This window comes from Pseudochaenichthys georgianus, chromosome 13 (genome assembly GCF_902827115.2).
Source record: "Pseudochaenichthys georgianus chromosome 13, fPseGeo1.2, whole genome shotgun sequence".
NCBI classification, from domain to species: Eukaryota; Metazoa; Chordata; class Actinopteri; order Perciformes; family Channichthyidae; genus Pseudochaenichthys; species Pseudochaenichthys georgianus.
Genome location: NC_047515.1, coordinates 29,165,599 through 29,189,938, shown reverse-complemented (window position 1 = coordinate 29,189,938; position 24,340 = coordinate 29,165,599).

Genomic DNA, 24,340 nt, shown 5'->3' with positions numbered 1-24,340 from the left:
TACATACTGTGATTGAACTCAAAAACATCATCTATTATTGACCTTTATAGCAAATTCAAAACATTATAAATGATACAAAACACCACCTTTTAGTATTAGACAGAAAATAGGTGACGAGACATATTTGTATTATTTTTTGATGAGGCCACTGTGGTGAGAGTAATACATATAGCTTGTATTCCATTTGTTTTGAAAATGTATATTTATACTTTATAAACAAACTGGTTACCCTTTTTTTAAATTAGCATACAGCACATTATGAAAACAAACTTGACTAATGGTCGGCTCATAACCTCAGAACACAGAAGAGGAAAAATTATACCTGAGGTCAAGCCAGCCTTTACTGACCCCCGAGCCTGTTTTCCAGGTCTTCCAGCGTTTTTCTCGTTTTAATGCCATTGAACACACATTTTGATCAGAATAGCAGCTAAAGCTAAGCATATCTCCGTTTTTTGCTACCTAAAGCTAACACACTAAAGCCTAAAGTGTTGTGGGGCTTACCAGGCAACGAATGAATATGACTTACCTTCTAGAAGTCTGGTGGATTTTTGTTAACTCCAGTCCAGTCAGTAGAAAGAAACGTTTTGCTGCAACCTGCTGCTGTCTGTGCGAATCTAAGAGTGGTACGCGCGAGTATCAGAGTGGTGCGCGCGAGTATCAGAGTGTTACCATGGTAGCAGAGGGAGAGGGAGGGGCTGCAGTATGAGCGTTGGAAGCTCAAATCAAGCGACTCGCTGGCTGTGTATTTGTTGTTAAATATCAGATAAATTACTGCGCATACGTGTATGCTGGGGGGGGCCAGTGGGGGGGCCAACAAATATATCAGGTTGGCCATGGCCCCCCCTGGCCCCCCCTGCTGGCGCCACTGACGTGATGCCGGGCAGGTATTTGTTAAACAATCTCTGAAATGCTTCTTTGATGGCGTTGTCAACCTTCATCTTATTAGCACATCTTTTAAAAGAGCTGATGATATTGACCAAGCTTGTACACTGATAAGAAGGTTGGATGCCAGTAATCATTCTTTATGTACACAATTATTTACCAATCCATTAATCAAGAGGCGGAAACATAAAATATGTTGTGCCTTTACTAACATTGTTGTATGGTTCAATAATGAATTACTCACAAGTTGTATTTCACTGCATTATTGAGAAGTGACCAGAATATGTGAAAGCAATCAGTGCAAGTTTCCTTACTGTTTATTGCAGAAGTATAGCAAGTGGCGGACTGACAGAAATGATAAAGCATAAAAGGTATAGATGGAACAGAGGGGAGAGGAGGGACAGCATGAGGCACTGTGGGGATCTGAAAGACGGGGTGATCTTAGGTGAGTATCTCACGTAAATGCTGCTCTCACACAAAACCTCCCTCGCCCTCTTTATTTATCTCTCTATTTCTCTCTCCTTCTCTCTGTCTCAGGGCTTTTACCCTCATATTTATCTCATGATGTCAAATACAAAGTAGATGAGTCTCCAGGAAAAGCAGCAACTTCAAACTACAAAGTAGATGAGGTTGCGTTTAAAAGCTCTCACTCTCACTGTCCATCCATCCATCCATCTTCTCCCGCTTATCCGTGGTCGGGTCGCGGGGGTAGCAGTTCCAGCAGAGAGCCCCAAACTTTCTTTTCCCTGCCGACATCAACCAGCTCTGACTGGGGGATCCCAAGGCGCTCCCAGGCCAGCGAAGAGATATAATCCCTCCACCTGGTCCTAGGTCTACCCCTTGGTCTCTTCCCAGCTGGACGTGCCTGGAACACCTCCCTAGGGAGGCGCCCAGGTGGCATCCTAACTAGGTGCTCTCACTGTCAAGATTTATTAAAATAATTTTGATTTAACAGCATTGAAAAATACATGTTTAAGATCAAAAGCAGCAAAGACCTGTCTTCCCCATTGGATGTACACAAGTTGGTCGTATGAATGGGGGAAGGCTAAGGCCATAAGTTAAAGGAAACTCTGCAGAGGCTCCGCAGTAAAAGCTTCCTGTCAGCAGTCAGTACATGAAAACCTGCTCCGGCCTTCAGGTCCGAAAAATACATTTTAATGTATAACATTATAATAATGTCCACATTTATGTGGAGTGAAGTTGACTTGTTTCTATTCTATAATAAATAATGACTGTTCTTTCAAGTGAACAAGGGCATTTCTTTCTCCATATTTAGTTTTTGTCTTTATAAAGATGCGGATTGCATGTGTGTGCATGTCTGTCTATATAGTCCTAAAAAGTGAACAAAAAAAAGGTGGATCCCATAACAGACAAAAACAAACACACAAGCACACACATACGCAATCAGAAACCTGCATAATATTTAAGTAGAGACGGCTGTCCGGGGAGTCCCTGTTTAATCTGAGCAAAGTTACACACTCCTCTTAGTGCTGACCATGAAGAACACAAAGCCGCTGAGTGACTTAAAAACGGCAGATTCTTAACTTAATTGTCATATGTAGATGCTTTATTGAAAAATAGAACAAAAACACAGTGTTGAGACTCCACCAATATTTTTAAGAAGTCCCTTATGATTCAACCAAGGAGTTTGCAGTAGTGGACAACTTTTGAACAATGCACATTTTTTAGGTTTTGAATTTTATTTCAACTCTAAAAGCCTCTAGTCCACTAAAAATATGTAACCATTGGTTCAACCAGGCTATGATATTCTGGTTCATGGCTATCCTTATAAGGGGCGGAATGGTACCTCTACAGTCATTTCTGCATCGTTTCAAAGACTTTATACTCTTCTCCACAATGCTGAGGATGAATTTTGGTTTTGTGGTCACATAAATGTAGCTATTTTGAGTGGTAACAGGGAGGCTTTATTTCAGTGTGCATGATCATTGTTACAGTAAAAATGATAAGCAGAGCCATCAACAATTTGAAACATGAAATTGTATCCGTTGCTGACATTTCTTGTTCTCATTCATAACACTCCGTTCGATGTCTCACTATGGGATGCGCCTCATCGCGGAGCAAACAGAAGCATCAATCTCATTACGCCAATCCTGATTGGCTGGTGATCTTGACGTCAGCGTCAGGGAATCCACCCCCTATAAGTAGCTTGCGCTACGTCGCATGTGTCATTCAAACACCTCTTCTCGCTTCAGAGCACATCTCGATGGTAGCCGGGCTAGCTTAACAGTCCACAGACTGAACCCAAAGCTAACTTTCGGTCGACGGGCGCTCGCCGGCTACTCTTCTGCTTCGCAAGAAGACTGTTAATGCTAACACGCCAGTTAGTATTATAATCGACCTCGCCATTTCTTTCCTCGGAAATTAAGGTACGGTTTTGATTTTTTCAAGCTAACAACACACCTGTTGCTAGCTTGCTTTCCCTAAATACCGACACCATGGTAGCGAGGACGTTTTTTCTTTTTCTCTCAAAGAGGAGGAAAAGATTAAAAAATATTAACACACCAGTTAATATTCTTTGAGAAAAAAGATCTCCACCGTTCTTTTTTCTCCGGATACAGATGTAGCACTCCAGATCAGACTCAAATGGGTGTGTCCCAGTCAAAAGCCCAGCGGATGCCAGTGGCTGGGGGTGTTGCCAAATTGCTAGAGGGCGTTGCCCAATTTCCCCATTTGTTCAATTACAGGATTTAACCATGAGATGGCGCTTCATTGACAAAATACACAATGGGTGTTGGAGAAACATCAATATTGTAGATCAAATAAAGTATATAGTTTGCTTTATGCAGTATATTTCTTGTAATATTGTATAGTAGATTGAAGTAAATCAACTTATACATTAAGATAAGATAAGATGGACCTTTATTAATCCCGTGGGGAAATGCAGTAGTTCAAACAGCAACAGGGTGAGAGTGAAAAACAGGACAGCACAGATTCACACAGATTAATAAAATCAAAAATAAGATGAGCGATAAAAATAATAATAATGAGAAACTATGAAATAAGAAATGAATAAAACTAAAATGTAATTATCACATCATATATTATAATGTTTGTATTATTAAGTAATATCATACATTAACCCCATTATAGCAGATGCCACATTGAATGGATGAACACATGTATGCATCAATAATTACAACAGAGTATTTCTATATACAAGTTGTAAAAATACTTATATGTATTTAATATTAACCCTTTGGAGTCGACCGTCACGCCGGCGTGATCAGATCACATGACCTGTTCAAGCCGGTGCTGCATAAAAACAACAGTCCGGACAACATTGCCGTGTGTTTCTGTCAAAAGTACTGGCTTGAAACTATATCCCAGTCTTTGTTTCATGCAAAAAGACCCAGTAAACACAGAGATACGATGATATAAAGTTAATACATTTCAAAAGTATGAAATATGGAAGCACATATTTGAATATATTTGCCGTATTTGATCATTTTACGAAACGGAAAATACTGGAAATTGTAGATCCTGCTCAACAGGATGTATATGTGTATTTCTGTCGAAAGTACTGGCTTGAAACTATATGCCAGTCTTTGTTTCATGCAAAAATACTCAATAAACATGGACATACGATGATATAAAGATAATACAGATATATTTCAGTAGTATGAATAATGGAAGCACATATTTTAATATCTTCGCCGTATTTTATCATTTTACGAAACGGAAAATACTGGAAACTGTAGATTCTGCTCAACAGGATGTATTTACCAGGGAGGGGGTGAGGTAATCAGGTAAACGGAGTGATACGAAACGAGACGAAAAGAGACGAAGAGGGACGGCGGGAACCGAAGAGAGACGGCGGGAAATGGAGAGAGACGAAGATATACGAAGACAGGCGGCGGGAGACGAAGAGAGGCTGCGGGAGACTGCAATTGAAGTAAAGTGACAGACAAACATTGAGAATATAGATATAGTTAGATAGATTTAGAGTTTTGAAGACTCAACTATGATGAAGAGAACTCTGAACGTGAGTCAAGCTTTAAGCTTGTTTTTTGACATGGAGGAGGAGGAATCTGTGATATTGCCCTCTGTCGTATAGTTGACAGAAACCGCTTTGAAGCGTGGCACAGATAAAGACAGAAAAAACTGCTTTTTGTACATAATGTGTATATATATATATATTTGTATTATATTTATAATAACACTTTTGCCTTATCAGAATGAAATCCCATGCTGCCTCAATCAAACTTTCACATTATCATAGTGACATCCCATGTATATATTTCCAGCTTTTAAATGGTTTCGTTGTGTATGTTTGTGTTAAATAATAAATAATATCATTTTCAAAATCTGTTTTTACGTTTTTTTTGTGATTTTGGGTCCAAAATGTTCATATAGTAGAAGATCACTGCTCTAAACAAAGTCAAAAATCCTACATCCAAACGAAATAAATATAATTAATTATGATGAATACGTTAAGTCTTGTTCATTGTTTTTCACTTTTATTAAATGTTTGATATTTCCGGTGGAAATGGTGGACTATCGGACATTCAAAATGCAGCATATTTTCACTCTTACACACATATATTCTCATTTTACATACATACATACATTTTCACTTTTACACACGGATATTCTCCTTTTGCTCTCATGCGAAATCTACTAAAACAAAGTATGTCATGTATATTTAGTTTTCGTTGATGAGACGAGACGGACTAAGGTGTTAATGGTGGACTATCGGACATTCAAAATGCAGCATATTTCCCCCAAGTGTCTGTCAAAATGCATTTTACGTTTCTAACTTGCAATATCATTATTTCCGCTCGATCTCTCTGTGTCTCTGTGTGCGGGGGATCACAGGAGGGGGGAGAGCTGTGGAATGTGACTCCACACATTCCGATGGCCAATTAGTTTTAAACAAAGGGTCCCCAACATACATAGGAAACATGGGGGGGTTGGGGCTGGTGAACGGTATGGTCTGCAGCACATCACAGAGGCATTTAAAAAGTGAAGACAATACATTCTGGAAATGTTCACATCAGGCACCTTCAAGTTAAACAATACTTTACTTTACTTTACTGTACAGTAAACAATTAACACAGTAAATTATGTGGATTAAATCACATTTATTTCGTTAAAAATAAACGAAATGACTCTGTTTGCATTCATAAAGAATGCACACATGTGTTTAATCGTTAATGTCAGATATGTACTAAGTAAATAGCCTACATTAGTTCCTGCTCAAGATTAGATTCAACTTTATTGTTATTGCACAGATTACAGGTACTGAGACAACAAAATGCAGTTTAGCTTCTAACCAGGTGCAACAAGCAGTAAAGTGAAAAGTAATGTTCACAATCTACAGAATAAAATATATAATGAATTGAATGATGAATAAACAGTGAGGGGTATGAATACACTAGATATCAGCCTGTGAGCAGTATGAACAGTGTGTTAATCGTTAATGTCAGATATGTACTAAGTAAATAGCCGACATTAATTTCATGATGGATTAAACCACATTTATTTCGTTAAAAATAAACAAAATGATTAAATGTAGGGTGAATTGCCCTAATGTGGAACATTTTTGCATTTCAGACTTCGGGAATATATTGCGACATTAAGCCGATACAATAAATCAAAATCCAGTAACATTCTGAAATCCCCAGGATGTGTCCTAATCAAACCAAAAGAGAACATGCAGATATTAAACTCATAAAAGAAATGGTAGACATATTAGTACTCTTAGTGCCAAGTTGTCTCAGACAATCTGTTTTCTTAATGTGGGACAGTTCTGTGCAAAATGTGGGACACTGAAAAGTCTATATTAAAAAGCCTCAGTCACCTTCATTCATGTAATAAAAAAATCTCAGGCCAGTAACACTCAAAGCTACAGTAAATGTGCAATACCATGCTATGTTACTATTTATAATGTTATTGTTGTTACAACAGAAGATGTTTTTATTTAAATTGAAGTTAAATGCATCAATCTGGTGCACTGAGGGCAACATTTGTAGATTTGTGGATACAGCTCTCAACACTCATATGAAACAGAACTGTTCTTACAATGTGTGTTGGAAGGTATTAAATTACTATGCATATTTTATTGTGTAAACACACAGCTGATCACCTGAGAGCTGCCGTTTCATTCAGAGCGTTTAAAAAAAACGACGTTCTGATTTCAACAACTCAATGTGTGATTATTATAGCAGTAATATTAGACACTAATAATACAGTAAACTATTAACACTGTACATATTATTGTTTGCCCGTGGGATTAGGATGATCGGTAGTGAGAGCCGCTGCATTTTCCTCCGGTCGGATGTGATATAAAAACAAAGCGATTATTGTTGTTGTTGTAAACTCACGTGGATTAAATTTAGTGCATTCATTTCAACTCGCGAACATAGATACATTAAATGATCGCGAGGATGACGATCGAAAATCGTTTGTTTGACCCTGGATGCATTTCCTGATCTAAAAACATAGCGATGGTTTTGTATTTACGCCAACGTGAATTAAACATTATTTTGTTAAATAAAAACATGGTGATGTTTAGTAAATGATAACATGTCTCTTATTTAGCACAGAATATTATCCTATCCGTGACATATATGGATCTTAACAAATATCCGCTATATCAGATACCTGTAGATCAGCTGTTTATTTCACATGAGTTTCAGTGTGGCAGCTTTTCACGGCTCCCCCTGGTGGATCCATGATCCATTGCAGCTGGTTTCATTATAATTAAATGTATTTATCAAGGGGGCGTTTCAAGTCCTGCGGGGGATTTTTCTTTTCAGCAGGGGCCCACCACGTGCCGATCACGGACCCGCACGGGTAGGCGTCTGAAACGAAGCGTTACATCTGTACCTGTTACGAGCGGGTCCTCTCCACGCCACGCGGTGAACAAGATGGACGCCTCTCTCCCTCACACCAGAGGAGTCAGGAACTCGGAGGCTCGGCTCTGCGGCTGCGGGTTGAAAATATCAGGCACAGACTCACACCAGGTCTGCTCGTCCTGCCTCGGGCTGGAACACGCCCAGGAGGCTATTGACAACTGTAGTGGACATTTTTGTTTTATATCATCCTTATTATATCCTTCATATGCTTAAACCAAATGCTTCTTATTTCCTCTTGTTGTGCTTTTCCTATTATCATTATATTATATTCTCTTCGTCTTCTTCGTCAAGGCCACAGAGCTGCTATGGCTACTGGGAGACTCACACAGACACACACGAACTTCCCTGCTCTGAGAACCGTTATGCTATCTCCCGCTCAAGGCCAGGTGTCTAATAACAATATGTGACTGTGTGAATCCAGATTTCTCACGTTCCCACTCATTTCCTATATAACCTCTGCTTTTCCATTGTTCTGCGCACTCTCGCGCAGACTATCTTATACTCTGTGCGACTTGTGACATATTATATTATTGTATCGTGTATTTGAAGCTTCAAATAAATAACCAAAAGACAGCTTTTCTCGATTCACCATTTATTTGTTTTGATCACTTGACTTGTACTCTCCAGCCGTGTTTGGGTCCTAGATTTCCATAACACAACCCCGGCTCGTGCGGGCATTGTGCCCGCTTCACCGTAAAGGGCCTCCGCCGACGGTTAGCACGCCAGTCTAGCTTGTCGGGACAGGACCCCTTCATGTCCGTTGATTTGCCGGCTGGCAATCAACGGACAGGACCCCTTCATGTCCGTTGATTTGCCGGCTGGCAATCAAGACACTGTGTCGGTCTGGGGCTCATCAACAGCGGCAGCTGCGGAACCGGAGTCCCGCGCCGTGTCAGGCTGGGACCCGGTGGCGGCAAGAGACGCGGGAACGGAGCCCCACGCTTTACCAAGCTGGGGCTCCCGGCTGGACCTCTCCTTGGTTTCGCCCGTGGAGGATGTCCTGGAATTGGATTATATGGAGGACGAAGAGGGAGCCTCTGAGTTCCTCCTGTTTGATTCGGGTGAGCAAGAAGACGATATCTTCGTGTCATCGGCTCAGGCTGCAAAGCCGGGAGCGATGGCTGCTCTCCCGGGCGGTAGCACACCAGCTTCGCCCTGTCTGAGCATGGACCTGCAGGCCGTGTGTCAGCGTGCCGCGTCGAGACTAGACATCCCGTGACCCGAAATGGCCAAGGAGACCTCCAGGTCCCGTTACGAGGGGAAACATTTTCCCCAAGCAACGAGTACAAAGAGGCAACTCCTTCCGGTCTTCCCGGAGATGTTGGATGAGGTGTCGGTCTCGTGGAGAGACCGGCCCTTTAGCAACAAGGCCCCAATCCAGGGTGCCTCCTCCCTAGACTGTGACGGTATGGAGAGGCTCGGCCTGCTCCGCATACCGCCTATGGAACCGCTGGTGGCAGCCCACCTCCTACCGAGGCTGGTCCCGTCACCAAGCAGGAACCCCACGCTGCCAGCGAAGGCGGACCGATTCCAGTCGACCATGACTGAACGGTCCTACCGAGCCGCAGCGTTGTCCGCCAGGGCTTTGAACGTTTCCTCGCTGCTAACCGCATACCAAGCGGAGCTCTGCGAGGATCTGTCAAGCAATCCTGGAACGGCCATTCTGGACGAAATGGCCGCGATCACAGACATTTGTCTTCGTGTTCAACGTTGCGCCGTCCAGGCCACGGGCAAGGCAAGGCAAGGCAAGGCAAGTTTATTTATATAGCACTTTTCAACACAAGGCAATTCAAAGTGCTTTACAAAAAATGAAAGACATTAAGCATTAAAAAAGTAAAGCTAATAAAATAAACATGAAAAGGAAAAATACATGGATAAAAGTTACAGTGCAATTTAAGATATGAATAGTTCAATTAAAAGCAGCGACAAAAAGAAAAGTCTTCAGCCTGGATTTAAAAGTAGTAAGAGTTGCAGCGGACCTGCAGGTTTCTGGGAGTTTGTTCCAGATATTTGGAGCATAATAACTGAACGCTGCTTTACCATGTTTAGTTCTGACTCTGGGGACAGAAAGCTGACCAGTACCTGAAGACCTGAGAGATCAGGATGGTTCATAATTTAGCAGGAGGTCAGTAATGTATTTTGGGCCTAAACCATTCAGTGCTTTATAAACCAGCCGCAATATTTTGACATCTATTCTTTGACACACAGGAAGCCAGTGTAAAGACTTCAGTGATGTGATCCACTTTCTTAGTGTTAGTGGCAATGGGGATCATGGTGGTGCAGGAAAGAGCTAGGTGGCTCAACCTCACCAACCTCCCAGACCGGGAAAAGGAGGATGTGCTAGACATGCCCATCGTTCCCGAGGGGATTTTCGGCTCCGCTCTCGCCTCTATGCAGAGGAGATGCGAGTTGAAAAAGAAGGAGGACGAGGCCCTCCACCTCTGTCTCCCTCGAAGGGTCCAGACGCTGCCTTCACAGCGGCAGTCCTTCGCCCAAGCTGCCTCGAACCCTACTCGGTTCAAAGTACCGAAACAGCAGAGGTCGCAGCCCGCCCTGAGTCCCCAGCCCAGGCAGGAGACGAGGGCGAGTTGGCCTAGAAAATCTCCGGTTCTGGCTGCAGCCCAGGCACAGCCAACCCAGAATTTCGGCCAGCAGTCGAGGAAGAAGAAGCGGGCGGCCCCCCCTTCTCCCCTCTGTGACAGAGCTGGAAGTCCACGGTTCCCCAGCTCTAGATGTGTTCCCGCTGCCTCGAGAGATGCCTCAACACCATCCTCAAGTCCGCAAAAACACATGTCACAATATTGTTGTTGTTTCTCACATAAACCATTTTCCGCTGACGCATCCAGGCTTCAGGCCAAGGGCGCAGCTCAAAAAAAAGGAAAGGAAAACAATAAAAACAATAAACAGTCCGTCAACTGTTCCCCTTCTGAGAGCAGCTACGGCCTCTCTCAAAAGGCGGATAATAGACGGGTCTGTGAAGGCACCACCGTCACGCGCATAAGCAGTGCCGGCTGGGGTTGTGAAGGCACCACCGTCACGCGCATGCGCAGTGTCGGTGGGGATTGTCGAAATGGGGTACCACCGTGTTCAGATACTAGATTGCCCCATAACACAACAAATAGAGGCTCAGAGGGTAAGAGACGTGACATCTCCGCTGGCTCTAAGGAGCATACAGTGGAAGATGCTCACAACATCTGCTTGGGTTTTCAAGACAGTAACACTGGGCTAGAGACTCCAATTCGCTGTCACCCCCCCTCGCTTCTCGGGCATTCTGTATTCACAAGCCCGAGGAGAGTCAGCCCATATTCTAGAGAGAGAGATCCTCTCACTTCTAGAAAAGAGGGCTATATCTATAGTACCCGCCGAGCAGAGTCAGAGCGGCTTTTATTCCAAGTATTTCCTCGTTCCCAAATGGGGAGGGAACGGGATTCGGCCAATACTAGATTTGAGGGTTCTGAACACATATCTAAAAAGATACAAATTCAGAATGCTCACTCACAAATCTCTGCTGCGTCTTGTGCGACAAAACGACTGGTTTACATCAGTCGACCTGAAAGATGCGTACTTCCACATCCCAGTATATTACCCACACAGGAAATATCTGAGGTTCGCATTTCAGGGGATCTGTTACGAATACAGAGTACTTCCCTTCGGTCTGTCTCTCAGTCCAAGAGTGTTTGTACGATGTACGAAAGCCGCGATAGCCCTGTTAAGACAACAGGGTATTCGCCTGGCGACCTACCTAGACGACTGGCTGCTTCTCGCACAGTCGGAGCAGGAGGCTATTACGCAGACAAATGTCCTCGTAAAGCACCTGCTCAACCTGGGTTTCATAATAAACACAGAGAAGAGCATGTTGTGCCCAGCACAGACTGTACTCTTCCTGGGTTTACACCTGAACTCGGTGCCCTTTACAGCATGCCTGTCAGCGGAAAGAGTGAAAGCTTTCAGAGCTTGTCTCGCTCATTTCCAGCTGCGCAAACATGTTCTCTTCAGATCATGCCTGCGGTTACTGGGGCTCATGGCGCCAGCCATCCTGGTCGTACGACTGGGACGCTTACAAATGAGGGAGTTTCAGCGCTGGGTAGCCGCTCTAAAACTAAACCCTGCGCGTCATGGTGCGCGGAGAGTAATGGTTACTGTGAAATGCGTAATGGCACTGCACCACTGGCTGCACCCGACTTTTCTAGTACGGGGCGTGCCTATGGGTGCTGTCTTTTCACGGAAGGTGGTCACCACGGACGCATGTCTGACAGGCTGGGGAGGTATTTACGAAGGTCTTCCGGCTCACTCTAACCCCATTTGAACCCCTTGAAGAAGCTGACATGAAGCACTTGTCACTCAAGACAGTGCTGTTACTGGCCCTGGCATCCGCCAAGCGAGTCAGTGACATTCATGCGCTATCTGTACATCCTTCATGCACTCAGTTCGCCCCAGGGCAAACGAGAGTGTTGTTGAAGCCCAACCCTGCCTTTATACCTAAGGTGGTTGGTTCATGTACCCCAATTGACATTGAGGCATTTCCTCCGCCGCTGTGTTCCTCCGGGGAACAGCAGCCGGATTTGCTGTGTCCAGTCCGTGCTTTACGCACCTATATGGACAGATCAAAAGAGTTTCGTCATAATGACCAACTCTTTGTGTCCTGGGCTAACCCTCAGAAGGAAAAGCCTGTTACTAAGCAACGGCTCTCCCACTGGATTGTGGAGGCAATTGCTTTGGCCTATACGAGTCAGGGTTTGCAGGCACCTTCGGGTCTGCATGCTCATTCGACCCGTGGTCTGGCTATATCCTGGGCTTTGTTCAAGGGTGTTTCCATCCAAGACATTTGTGCAGCGGCGAGCTGGTCCTCGCCGCTCACTTTTGTCCGCTTTTACAGGCTAGATGTCTCTGCTCCTAGTGTGGCCCGAGCAGTGCTGGGCACCTTGTTGAGTCAGAGCTCTACCTGTTAAGTTCTGGTTGGTTTGGTGAATTTCGAGATAAGCTCGTCTGGCAATACGGGAGCTACAATATCCCATAGTGAGACATCGAACGGAGTGTTATGAATGAGAACTATAGGTTACTTACGTAACCCCAGTACTCAGAGTAACATGTAGTGAGATGTCTCACCAGACGGCCCTCCTTGCTATGGTGAAGCGAGAAGAGGTGCTTATTTTGAATGACGCATGCGACGTAGCGCAAGCTACTTATAGGGGGTGGATTCCCTGACGCTGACGTCAAGATCACCAGCCAATCAGGATTGGCGTAATGAGATTGATGCTTCTGTTTGCTCCGCGATGAGGCGCATCCCATAGTGAGACATCTCACTACATATTACTCTCAGAACTGGGGTTACGTAAGTAACCTATAGTTTCCTGGATCCCCAACAGCGAATGCACCTGAAAAGGTCTGGAAAAGACAGGGCAGAGGCACAGTGGTAGAGTGAACCCAAAGCTGGAGCAGAACAATTTCAGAGCTCACAATCTCACTTTTATAGCGGTAGTGTCAACTGAATGCTAAAATTCCCGTTTGCCCTCCATCTAGGATCAAAGGTCAGTGGTCAAGTGTTTATCGCTCTATAAACGATATGACCGACTAACATTGTGGCTGGGGGGGGGGGGGGCCTTACAAACATTACAATTATAATGTGTCCCTGATTTCTCTCTCATACTATAACAGCATGTGAAAGATGACTTGATATTTTGGACAGAAACTGTGATATGCCAAACTCTGGAGATATTCATTTTGGCAGTGAATGTGTAAAGTTGCCTTTCCACTATGAGTCACATGTTTGCCTATTGACATGTTTCGAGTGGTTGATGGCAATAGCTGTCCTCATGTAAGCTGTTAGATATTAGCCTCGGGCGCTGAGGCTTGCTCCACAATCCATAATGTCTTGGTCTGTAGCTGCAATGACCTCAGACTAACCCTCACCTGCCTACACTTCCTCACACACACACACACACATGCACTGACTGAACCACAACCAGCCAGATCTTTGTTCAATGTGGATTTAAGAAGGACACTTGGAAATACGGACATTTCAGATACCAGATTTCAGAACATGTTGTTGCTATTATTTGTTTAAACCAAAACAACAGTTGTGTTCATGCAATCATACTATTTTCTGTTTAATTTGCAAGGAAATGAAAGCTTTAGCGCAAGTTCAATAAGGAAGACCTAACAATGAGTCACTTACATGTCACTCTATTGCTCTCTCCCCCCTCATTAAATGCATGGGCGTCACCCCTCAGCAGCCAATTGCTGCACATGCTAAAGTCCTTAAATGCCTGCTCTTCCTCCCTGTCAGTTGTCATTTCAGGTGACCACACGCAATGGTAGTATGACAAGACCCCTCCTCGTGAGAAATAAATAGCTCAAGATCTCCAACTCGGACAATTCGGAACACGAACCTTCTATGGAAATCTTCGATCCCGGTTCGGCTCCCCACAGCGGCCTATCATCAGAGGCAGACTTCCTCATCGCCCGGGGGAAAAGGGCGGGAAGTCGAGCCCTCCAGGATCCCGTCCGCCTCCAAAATCCACCCCTTCCCAGGCTCGCCAGGCCGGGAGTGGCACTAACACGCCCCCAGTGGCGTTTTTATATGTACAAAAGTGGTGGGGCACAAACAACTTAGATGTCTATAAGCTTCTGCAGTGAGGTTCATGGCTGGTGAGGCACTGGCACTGACTCTTCAGGTTTACAAATATTATATTTTGACCTAAATCAAAATATAATATTATTTTCAAAAGCTTTTTTTGTCTGATGCTTCAATTAATTTTAAACAGACAGTTCAACAGAAGGATACCCAACAAATGTAATTTTATCATTTAAATATTGAATTGTTCTCTCTTAGTAAGATCCCATTTTCAATAAAATTGCAGTCTTACCTTGACTTGAAGATTAAGTCCATTTGCCTATCCTTCTGGACAAAAATCTCTATTACTTTTTTGTAAAAGTCCTCCTTATATTCTTGTAGTTTCAAAAGTCTATCATAAATCTAATCTAATCAATAGATTTATGATTAGAAAATGATAAAAGTAGGGTAGACATGTGGATATTATCCGGCTGAACAAAACGTGCATTTATCTAACAGGTTTGTTTCCCACAGATCTTATTTGGAGCTATTTTCTAAAATCCTATGGAGAAATCTCATTGCTTTTTTGTCGAGGGAAGCCATGCGCAGCTTACTTCCGGGTTTTAGGACGCTTAACTGCAGCTCTCTCGTCTCCTCTTCACACACCACACTTTTCACGGCACACGTACTTACAGCCAATCAGCTCTGAATTATGTGAGATGACGTATGGTGGGGATGGCAGCACTATGCCCCATATGGTCATTATTTTTTTGCCACACACATTAAATAGGACAATACTCTGAGCATGATGCGCAGTGTAGTTTTTACAGTCACCATTGACTTAGACAGTAAGAGGGAGGGGCAGGATCGGGTTTTGTCCCACATGGCTCTAAACAGCTCAATAGGCACACACTGACAGTGTGTGCCTATTGAGCAGTGTGACACTGTAGACACTAATTAGAAGAACACAGACTAAAACAGCAATGTACAGACGAATCAGATGATTAAAAATGATCTTAAAATATATTTAATATATTTCTTTTTTTTTTTCTTTTTTTTTTGTAATCATTATTTTTAATACTTTCTGCTGACACTAGGTGGGGCTGTGCCACCTGCCCCTAATGACCAGTCGCCACTGCACGCCCCTCATGGAGAGTAGCGTGGCCGGCGCCCTGCAATCCCTGGCTAGCTCCATGAGAGCTTTCGATGCTCGCCTCCAGGCCCTGGAAGACTCCGGTACAGGAGCGTCAACTTCCGTTGCACTCAGAGCAGCGCTTGCTGCCTCAGTCCCGCCGGGGTTGCCGGGTCAGGGTGTTCCACGCATTCCAGCAGTAGCTCCCCCTTATTCTCTGGCTTCGGCCCTCCCAGCCCCGCCTTCAGGTAGGCCTTTTATTTCCCAATCCGCCAAGATCTCCTCACGGTTTAGGTAAAAAATGCTTGAAGGGAAGGATGTTAATCTGCTTAGCCTTATTCTGCCCTCCCCGGAGTGCGATAAAGCCATCGCCACAGGAGGAAATATCACCGCCGTCTTTAAGGCCGCAGACTCCAGGCTTCCCCTGCGAGATGGAGTTCATGACTTTATGAGCTGTTCATGAGCACTCATGAAACATTCATGAACAACTCATTATATGTTCACTTGTCATGTTCATGAACCAAAATTCTTAAAATGCTCATGAACCATTTTAAAGAGCAGTTCATGAAATTTTTATGAACATTGTTCATTCATATAAAGTTCCTGTTTTGCTCATGACAGACTTTTATGAGCAATTTATGAACTGTTCATGATCCAGCCAATCACAACATTATAATTAAAACCCCAAAAAGTTTGCATGAGTATTTCATGAACTTTTCATGACTATGAGCATTTCATGAATTTTGGATGATTGTGGCAAGTTCAGAATATTTTGGAATATTCATGAGCATTTTATGAACTTTTGATGATCAGTGAGTGTTCTGTTTTTAAAGACCTCTTGAATATTCATCTACTATTTGAACATTTCTTTCTTTTTTTAAACTTTTAAATCTTAAAACAAAACAATAGTGAATTTGAAACTGAACATTATCTGTATTTATTTTGGTGACATTCATATCATTTTATGGTTTATCTATACTGTTTGAGAAGCAGTATGAGTAAGTAGCGCCAAGGTGGAACCTTTGGCAGGTGAGCGGTGACATCTGGGTTATTTTAGGGGGGACACTTCCGCCCCCTCCTCAGAAGCAATCCACACGATCAACCGGATCCTGTGTATAATTATTGCTGCTCCACTTTTCTGTTTTCTACAGGTCAGTACATAATGAAAATGATCGATGTTAACTTGTGTGAATTAGATATGATGTTGGAGATGTTTAGGAGAGTGTGTCAGAAGGTTTTGAGCATGTTTGACATAGTAACGGTATTTTAAAAATACTAAACTGTCGGCAACAATAGATGCCATTTTCGCGGGCTTCAGCCGCGCCTGGGTAAATGTGACCTGAGCGAAGGCTCGCAGGCAGGTTTGCTGCTGCGCACGGGTAATATGTTGTGTTTACCTGAGTGGAGTCTTGCAGGCACATTGCCTTGTTTTTTGTTTATTAAAGGAATGGTATGCTCATGACACTCATTTTTAAATAATTATCATCCGATAAAACAGACCAGTCTCTGCCAGTCTTTCTTTTTTTTTTTTTAATCCGATGACATTATCAGTGATTTTAAACTGATTATATACCGAAATAACATCAACACTGTGGGCGCCGCCATTTTCCGGAGGTGACGTAAACCATGCGTTTGGTTTTCGAGGACACGTTGATCTCCATGTTATTTACTGTAGTTTCTCTCTTCAAATATGCCTCACTGTATCGCGAAATATTGCCACAATTCTGATAGGAACAATCCACGGAATGCTCGGTTCCATCTGTTGCCAAAAGGTAAGCGTAAGAAGTACATTCAGAGGCAGTGGCTAGCGAAATGTGGCCGGCCCGAACCGAGAGATTCACAGGCTCATGTATGCAGCGAACATTTCAAATTTCCGGACGACTACTCTGAGAGTATGATAAAACATAACATGGGATTTATGGAACAACCATTACTTAATGGAGATGCAGTACCATCGGTCTTTCTGGTGTCATCACCGACCAGGACACCAGTTCGGCCAGTTGAGAAATCGCCCTCTGCAAGTGTGAAGGGACGGAGGAGCAGAAGTAGTGCTCGGAGTAAGAATAAGGTATGTTATAGCGCATTTCCATTGCAGCGGCTAGCCCCGTTTTAACGTCCAGGCCAGGACAGTTTTTGGTGGCCTTTCCATATAGCGTAGTACCGACTAGTGTGTATTTCCCCCCAGTTTTTTCCGGCCCCATAAAATCGTGATTCTATGGCCAGGGACAACGAAGCTGAGTATGCTAAACTAGAGAGGGAATCGCTAGCAAGGGTGGTACTACATGCATACATATAGTATCTTATATCATCTTCCTATTATACACACATGCATTTCCAAACATCTGGACTATCTATGTTGCAAATGTATTATCTCTTCAATTTACACACGGCATCTATTGCACGTCTGTCCGTCCTGGGAGAGGGATCCCTCCTCTGTTGCTCTCCCTGAGGTTTCTCCCATGTTCCCTTTAAACTGGGGGTTTTCTTCGGAAGTTTTTCCTTGTACGATGTGAGGGTCTAAGGACAGAGGGTGTCGTATTGTCATACTGATAAAACATCAAAACTTCTTCCTCTGCTGACCAGTCCGAACTCAAATATTCAGCCATGTTTCCGTGTGTTGACAAAGTGAACGCATGGATGACGTCACGACCATCACGTGACTACTGAAAATGGCAAAAATGGCGGCGGCCAGACGGAATATAAAGGTTTTGATAAAAAAGAGCTATAAAATCATTATTTACCGGGGAATATCGCTGATTTCTTCAGGGTATGGTTTAAACATAATGTTTCACTAAATACGGAAGTTTTGATTAATTATCTAATGAGTGGACCATTCCTTTAACATTGACAGTGTATTTTTGTGATCTCCATAATATGTTATATTTGGTAAAGATAGATATATTGATAGAAAGTATTATTTGATAGCGTTATGTGTTTATAGATAACAACCTGTCCTTCACTGCAAACATAGCTGCTACAACCCGCTGCTGCAGATACACGCTTTACAACATCAGGAGGATGAGTCCCCAGCTGACCCAGAAAGCGACGCAGGTTCTGGTCCAGGCTCTCATCATCTCACGCCTAAACTACTGCAACTCCCTCCTGGCTGGTCTACCTGCATGTGCCATCCGACCTCTGCAGCTCATCCAGAATGCAGCGGCTCGTCTGGTCTTCAACCTTCCTAAATGTTCCCACACCACGCCGCTCCTCCGCTCCCTCCACTGGCTTCCGGTAACTGCTAGAATCCACTTCAAGACAATGGTACTTGCGTACCATGCTGCGAATGGATCTGGCCCTTCCTACATCCAGGACATGGTTAAACCGTACACCCCAGCACGTGCACTCCGCTCTGCATCAACCAAACGGCTCGCTGCACCCTCGCTGCGAAGGGGACAGATAACTTAAATGGAGAAATGTGATGTTTGTAAAGTTCAGCTATTTGAATGTAACTGTGTACTTGAATAAGAAGCATTCCAGACGATCAACCGGATCCTGTGTATAATTATTGCTGCTGCACTTTTCTGTTTTCTACAGAAATCATTTATTGTTGCTGTGGTACCCAAGCTTTTGGGACCCGTAACAACATTTTTTGTGCAGCTGAGTGTCAAGAACTGCTTCAAATAGTGATAGGATTAATTGTAGTGCTCCACCTGTATACATGTATGTTTGTTTGTTTGTTTGTTTGTTTGTTAATTTGAGTAAAGTTCCATTGTGATTGACATAATTGTTGTTTTCTATGGTTGCCAATTGACCCACAGTCAATGGTTCATAGCCAGCCATTGAATTATATTCAGTGACTGGGTATGAACTGTTCATGAATGGTTTATGAAGTTGTTATGAACAGTTCTTGATATGTTCATGAACAATTCTTGAAATGTTCTTGGTTGAAAACTGAATATCCCTACACACTCACTGAAAACTCCATTTCATGAATTGTTCATGAACCTGCCTAAAACCATATTCCATGAATTGTTCATGAACCATTCCAGCACAGGAGTTTCATGAGTAGTTCATGAACTGCCCTAGTGCCATTTAATGTTCATGTCACTTTCATGAACAGTTCATCAACTTGTTATGAGCTGTTTATGAGTTGTTTATGAGCTGTTCATGAATATGGTTCACTGATATTTCATGAACTTTTCATGACAAGTTCATGAACAGTTCACTATCATCTCACTGGGGTTATCAGAGATATCAGTTTAGGGCAATTCATGGTAGCTTTCGGCATCTTCCGTGATGTTCTCTGCTCCGTCTACCCTGAGAGAAGAGTAGAATTAGATGCGTACATGGCCATTATTGGAGACATTAATATTAGATACGGGAAATCCGTCTTCTATCAGTACCAAAAAGCTTTTCAAGTAACGCAGCGCTCCACCTAGCGCATAGCAATATCCGCCTGGATTGGTCAGTGATGGACATCGAGCTGCTCGTGATGGCTACCGGCGGCCAATCTGCTATTTCATGCAACAGCTGCGGAGCGCAGGGCCACATCGCCTCCCCTCTGCCCCTCAGTGTCTTTCTCCGCGCCCAGAGCCTCCCACATGCAGTATGCTGGGAACGATAGACCAAGCCGTCAGGTGCAGATTAGACACGAAGATAAGATTTGTACTAGCTTTAACGAAAATGTTTGCACTCACCCTTACTGTACATTTCTTCATATCTGCAGTTCCTGCAGGGATGCACACCCGAAGTCTGTGTGCCCCAGGCGCAGCCGAAACCTTACAGTAGCTCTGCACCAGAAACCTTGTGGTGGAAAAACATTTTGAAACATCACCCCTCCACTCCCATTAACATCCCTCAGCTAGCAGCTGCGCTATCCACTCACCCAGATTCCGTGTTTGTGGACTATCTCCTGTCAGGGCTCTCCCAAGGCTTCAGGGTAGGAGTCCTCTCATCTCCCACAGTTACTTGTGTAGCAAGAAACTTACAGTCAGCCGCTAAAGAACCCAACATAGTTTCCCAGCTCATCGACAAAGAACTTCTCAAAGGATATATAATCAGTCATTTTAGCTCCTCCCCCTTCCCAGTGTTCCGTTCAAATCCCATCGGAATAGCCACATGCAAATACTCTGAGAAAAAAGGCTGATTTTCGATCTGTCCGCTCCCCGTTCCGGCCCATTCTGCAGCGTCAATAGCATCATCCCTCCAGATCAGTTTTCCCTTCACTATGCCTCAGTGGATAATGCAATAAAGATGATCAAGTTCACAGGGCACGGAGCTTGGCTCTCCAAAGCGGACATTACCGATGCCTTCAAAATCATCCCCATTCATCCGTTTCAGTGGAATTCATTCGGTATTAAGTGGGAGTCCAAACTCTATTTCGCCGTTCGCCTGACCTTTGGGTGCAGAAGCAGCCCCTGCATTTTCAACTCCTTCTCGGAAGCGCTCTGCTGGATTCTGCTGAACATCGTCAGAATCCCCTCCGTCCTTCACCTACTGGACGACTTCCTCCTCATAGCTCCGCCACAGGACAGCTCAGGGATCTCACTGGCCAAGCTTAAACACTGCTTCAGGAGTTAGGTGTCCCTCTCTCCAAAGAGAAAACGTTAGGTCCCGACACACGCTTAGTGTTCTTAGGCATCATTCTCGACTCCATAGAAATGAAGGCGTCTCTCCCCTCCGACAAATTGCAGCGCATCCGGGACATCACCAAGTCATCACAAAACAACAGTTGCTCTCCCTTCTCGGACACCTTAACTTCGCCATGCTCGTCATCCCCCAGGGGCGCTCGTTCATCTCCCGCCTCCTGGACGCAGCATCGTCAGTCGACAACCTCCATGACTGCGTTTTCTTAGACGAAGGCTGCCGCTCAGACCTACGTTTCTGGTCCCTCCTGCTCGCCCACTGGAACGGAGTTACTTTCTTTTATGATGACCTCGTGTGTTCCTCTGACTCAATGAGGATTTGTTTTTTTTTGGTTCGCAGGGTCATGGCCCCCGTCATTCCCTAATCATGCTTCATCCTCCGCTCTGCACGAGATATTTCCGATCGCCGTTGCATGCCACGTATGGGGTCACCTGTGGTTCCGTAAACGCATCTCGTTGCTGTGCGACAACCAATCAGTGGTCAAAATCATCAACAAGGCGCGCTCCCAGTGCAGTGACATTATGCCATTCATGAGAAGCATCACGCGGTCCTCCATAATCCACAACTTCATTATCACAGCTCGCCACATTCCCGGTCACCTCGATGTTGTTGCTGACTCCCTCTCTCGCTTTCATTTCCAGACATTCCGGAACCTCTGCCCGGAAGCCAGCTCGCAACCAGTAGGAATCCCTCCACTTCATCTCCTCTCTCTGCACTAAACGAGTGTCCCCTGGCTCGGCACCTCGAGTCTGCCAGATTCTTCATGAGAAAGGGCTTAGCGGCTTCCACCCTCAAATCCTACGATTTCACATGGAGAACATTCGCTTTTTTCTGCCGCTTAGTTGGCGTCTCACTCAAACCTGTCCTCATCTCCACCGTGTGCGCCTTTATGGGCTACTTCACCACTGACCGACACCTTAAACCTCAGTATATCCGGAGCCTCCTAGCAGGCATTCAATTTAATGTTTGCTGCTCCGATCCTAGCTTTCCCAGCCTATTTTCAGACCCAACAGTTAAACTTATTCTTAAAGGGTTGTATAAGACGTTTCCCCCCGCTGCAGACCCGAGGCTCCCTATCACGCTCCCCGTCCTGTGCCTCATGCTGTCCACACTCATGAAAGGATTATTCTCCCCCTATATTGACGCGCTGCTTGATGCCGTATTTTTATTAGCCTTCTACGCGCTCCTCCGACCTGGCGAATTCACCACAGCTTCCCTCACGTTCGACCCCAGTCAAGACATCTGCCTCTCCGACCTAGTCTTCAACGCCAACCACTTTAGCCTCAGCCTCAAACACTCCAAATGCGGAGGAGCCTGCTCAGTCATCGCAGCTCGTATCGATTCCCCGTTCTGCCCTTTTAATTCCATGATTAAATTCCTGCGCTGCAGACCCCCCACCAATCCGTCCTCACCACTTTTCTTATTAAAGGAAATGCTCCCTTAACGCTGCGCCTGTTCAATTTCTACCTCAAGCAAGTCCTCATTAAGTCCAGCCTATCACCTACATCATACTCGGGACATTCCTTCAGGGTAGGTGCAGCCACCTCTGCTGCTAATCAAGGTCTCTCCACCTCATCCCTACAACAACTAGGACAGTGGTCCTCCTCCGCCTTCACAACCTACATTCGCCCAGACATCAGCACCGTCCTGGCTTCCCAAAGATCTCTCGGACCCTAACTATGGTATTTATGCATATAACTGGTGGTGGTTCATAACACGTTTACACTACATACATGTCTCATTATGGTACCGGATTTCAAACTGCATTCCCGTCCTAGTCCGCGGGCCCCGCCCACAGGGAATAATGTCTCGTCTCACGCTGCATCTACATGTCACGGGCTACATTCTCCTGCACGCAGGTATCTAATCCCAGGCCCTTGCTCAATGTGTCTGCGTAAAATGTATACCCTGCGATGTCAGGTGTGGACTGGGGGTCCCCGTAGACTTCGGTCTCGTGGACTATGGGCCACCGTAGACTTCGGTCTCGTGGACTGTGGGCCACCGTAAACTTCGGTCTCGTGGACTGTGGGCCACCGTAGACTTCGGTCTCGTGGACTGTGGGCCACCGTAGACTTCGGTCTCGTGGACGTTGGGCCACCGTAGACTTCGGTCTCTGTTAAAAAACAAGATCCCTGCTTCGGCAGGACGTTCGACCTTCGTGGCGGCATAGTCAAGCCCTACTAGCCAGGCAGGCGACCCTCAGGTCGTTTTCAGATAAGACCGGCACTGATTTCAGCCGTCAGAGTCTCAGCATGACCCGTAAGCTCCGGCAGTGATTCCGGCCTCCTGCCGCATACATATGTTAATCTATTATTTCATCCCCAGATCACCACAGTCACCCTACAAGGTAAGAAACTCAGTTCATCTCAGTATTTCATACTTCACTGGTTTTGGGGATTTCATCGGAGCGGTTCTTTCCCTCCTGAATGATTATCCTGCAAACCGGGGCCTAATCGCCAAACACCATTACATTCTCCTGTTGTATTATCATGGCAATCATTTCATTCATATGATGTGTAACAATAAATATGTATTCCTTACATTACGTCTCTCCGGTATGAAATGAAAGCTTTAGCGCAAGTTCAATAAGGAAGACCTAACAATGAGTCACTTACATGTCACTCTATTGCTCTCTCCCCCCTCATTAAATGCGTGGGCGTCACCCCTCAGCAGCCAATTGCTGCACATGCTAAAGTCCTTAAATGCCTGCTCTTCCTCCCTGTCACTTGTCATTTCAGGTGACCACACGCAACCCGCCTCCACCCCTCTCGCCTCCCGTCTCCTCCAGGACAAAGCTAAACCTTCCTTCTTCAGACCGGTCCCACCTACTTATCACCACCACCAGTGTCTAGACGCCGGGGATTTCATCGGAGTGGTTATTTCCCTCCTGAATGATTATCCTGCAAACCGTGGCCTAATCGCCAAACACCATTCCATTCTCCTGTTGTATTATCATGGCAATCATTTCATTCATATGAAGTGTAACAATAAATATGTATTCCTTACATCACGTCTCTCCAGTTTGAACTAGCTGTTTGCTCCACTTGCCATGTATCTAAAAACAGAGTTGATGCCATGCTCCACATCGAGTTAAGGGAGGAAGAGGAAAGATGAAATGATGGGGAGGTGACCGTCATCACCACTTGTCATTTTACCCTAAAGGTGTTATCTTGGGATTTACACACTTTAGGCCACTGCTGTAAGTAATCTTGAATTAGCATGTGTTAACTTATTCGTATCGATAGGTGAGTAAGATTATATTTAATATGGAAACACATGTTATTTATATCATTATCTAAATGAACTGTC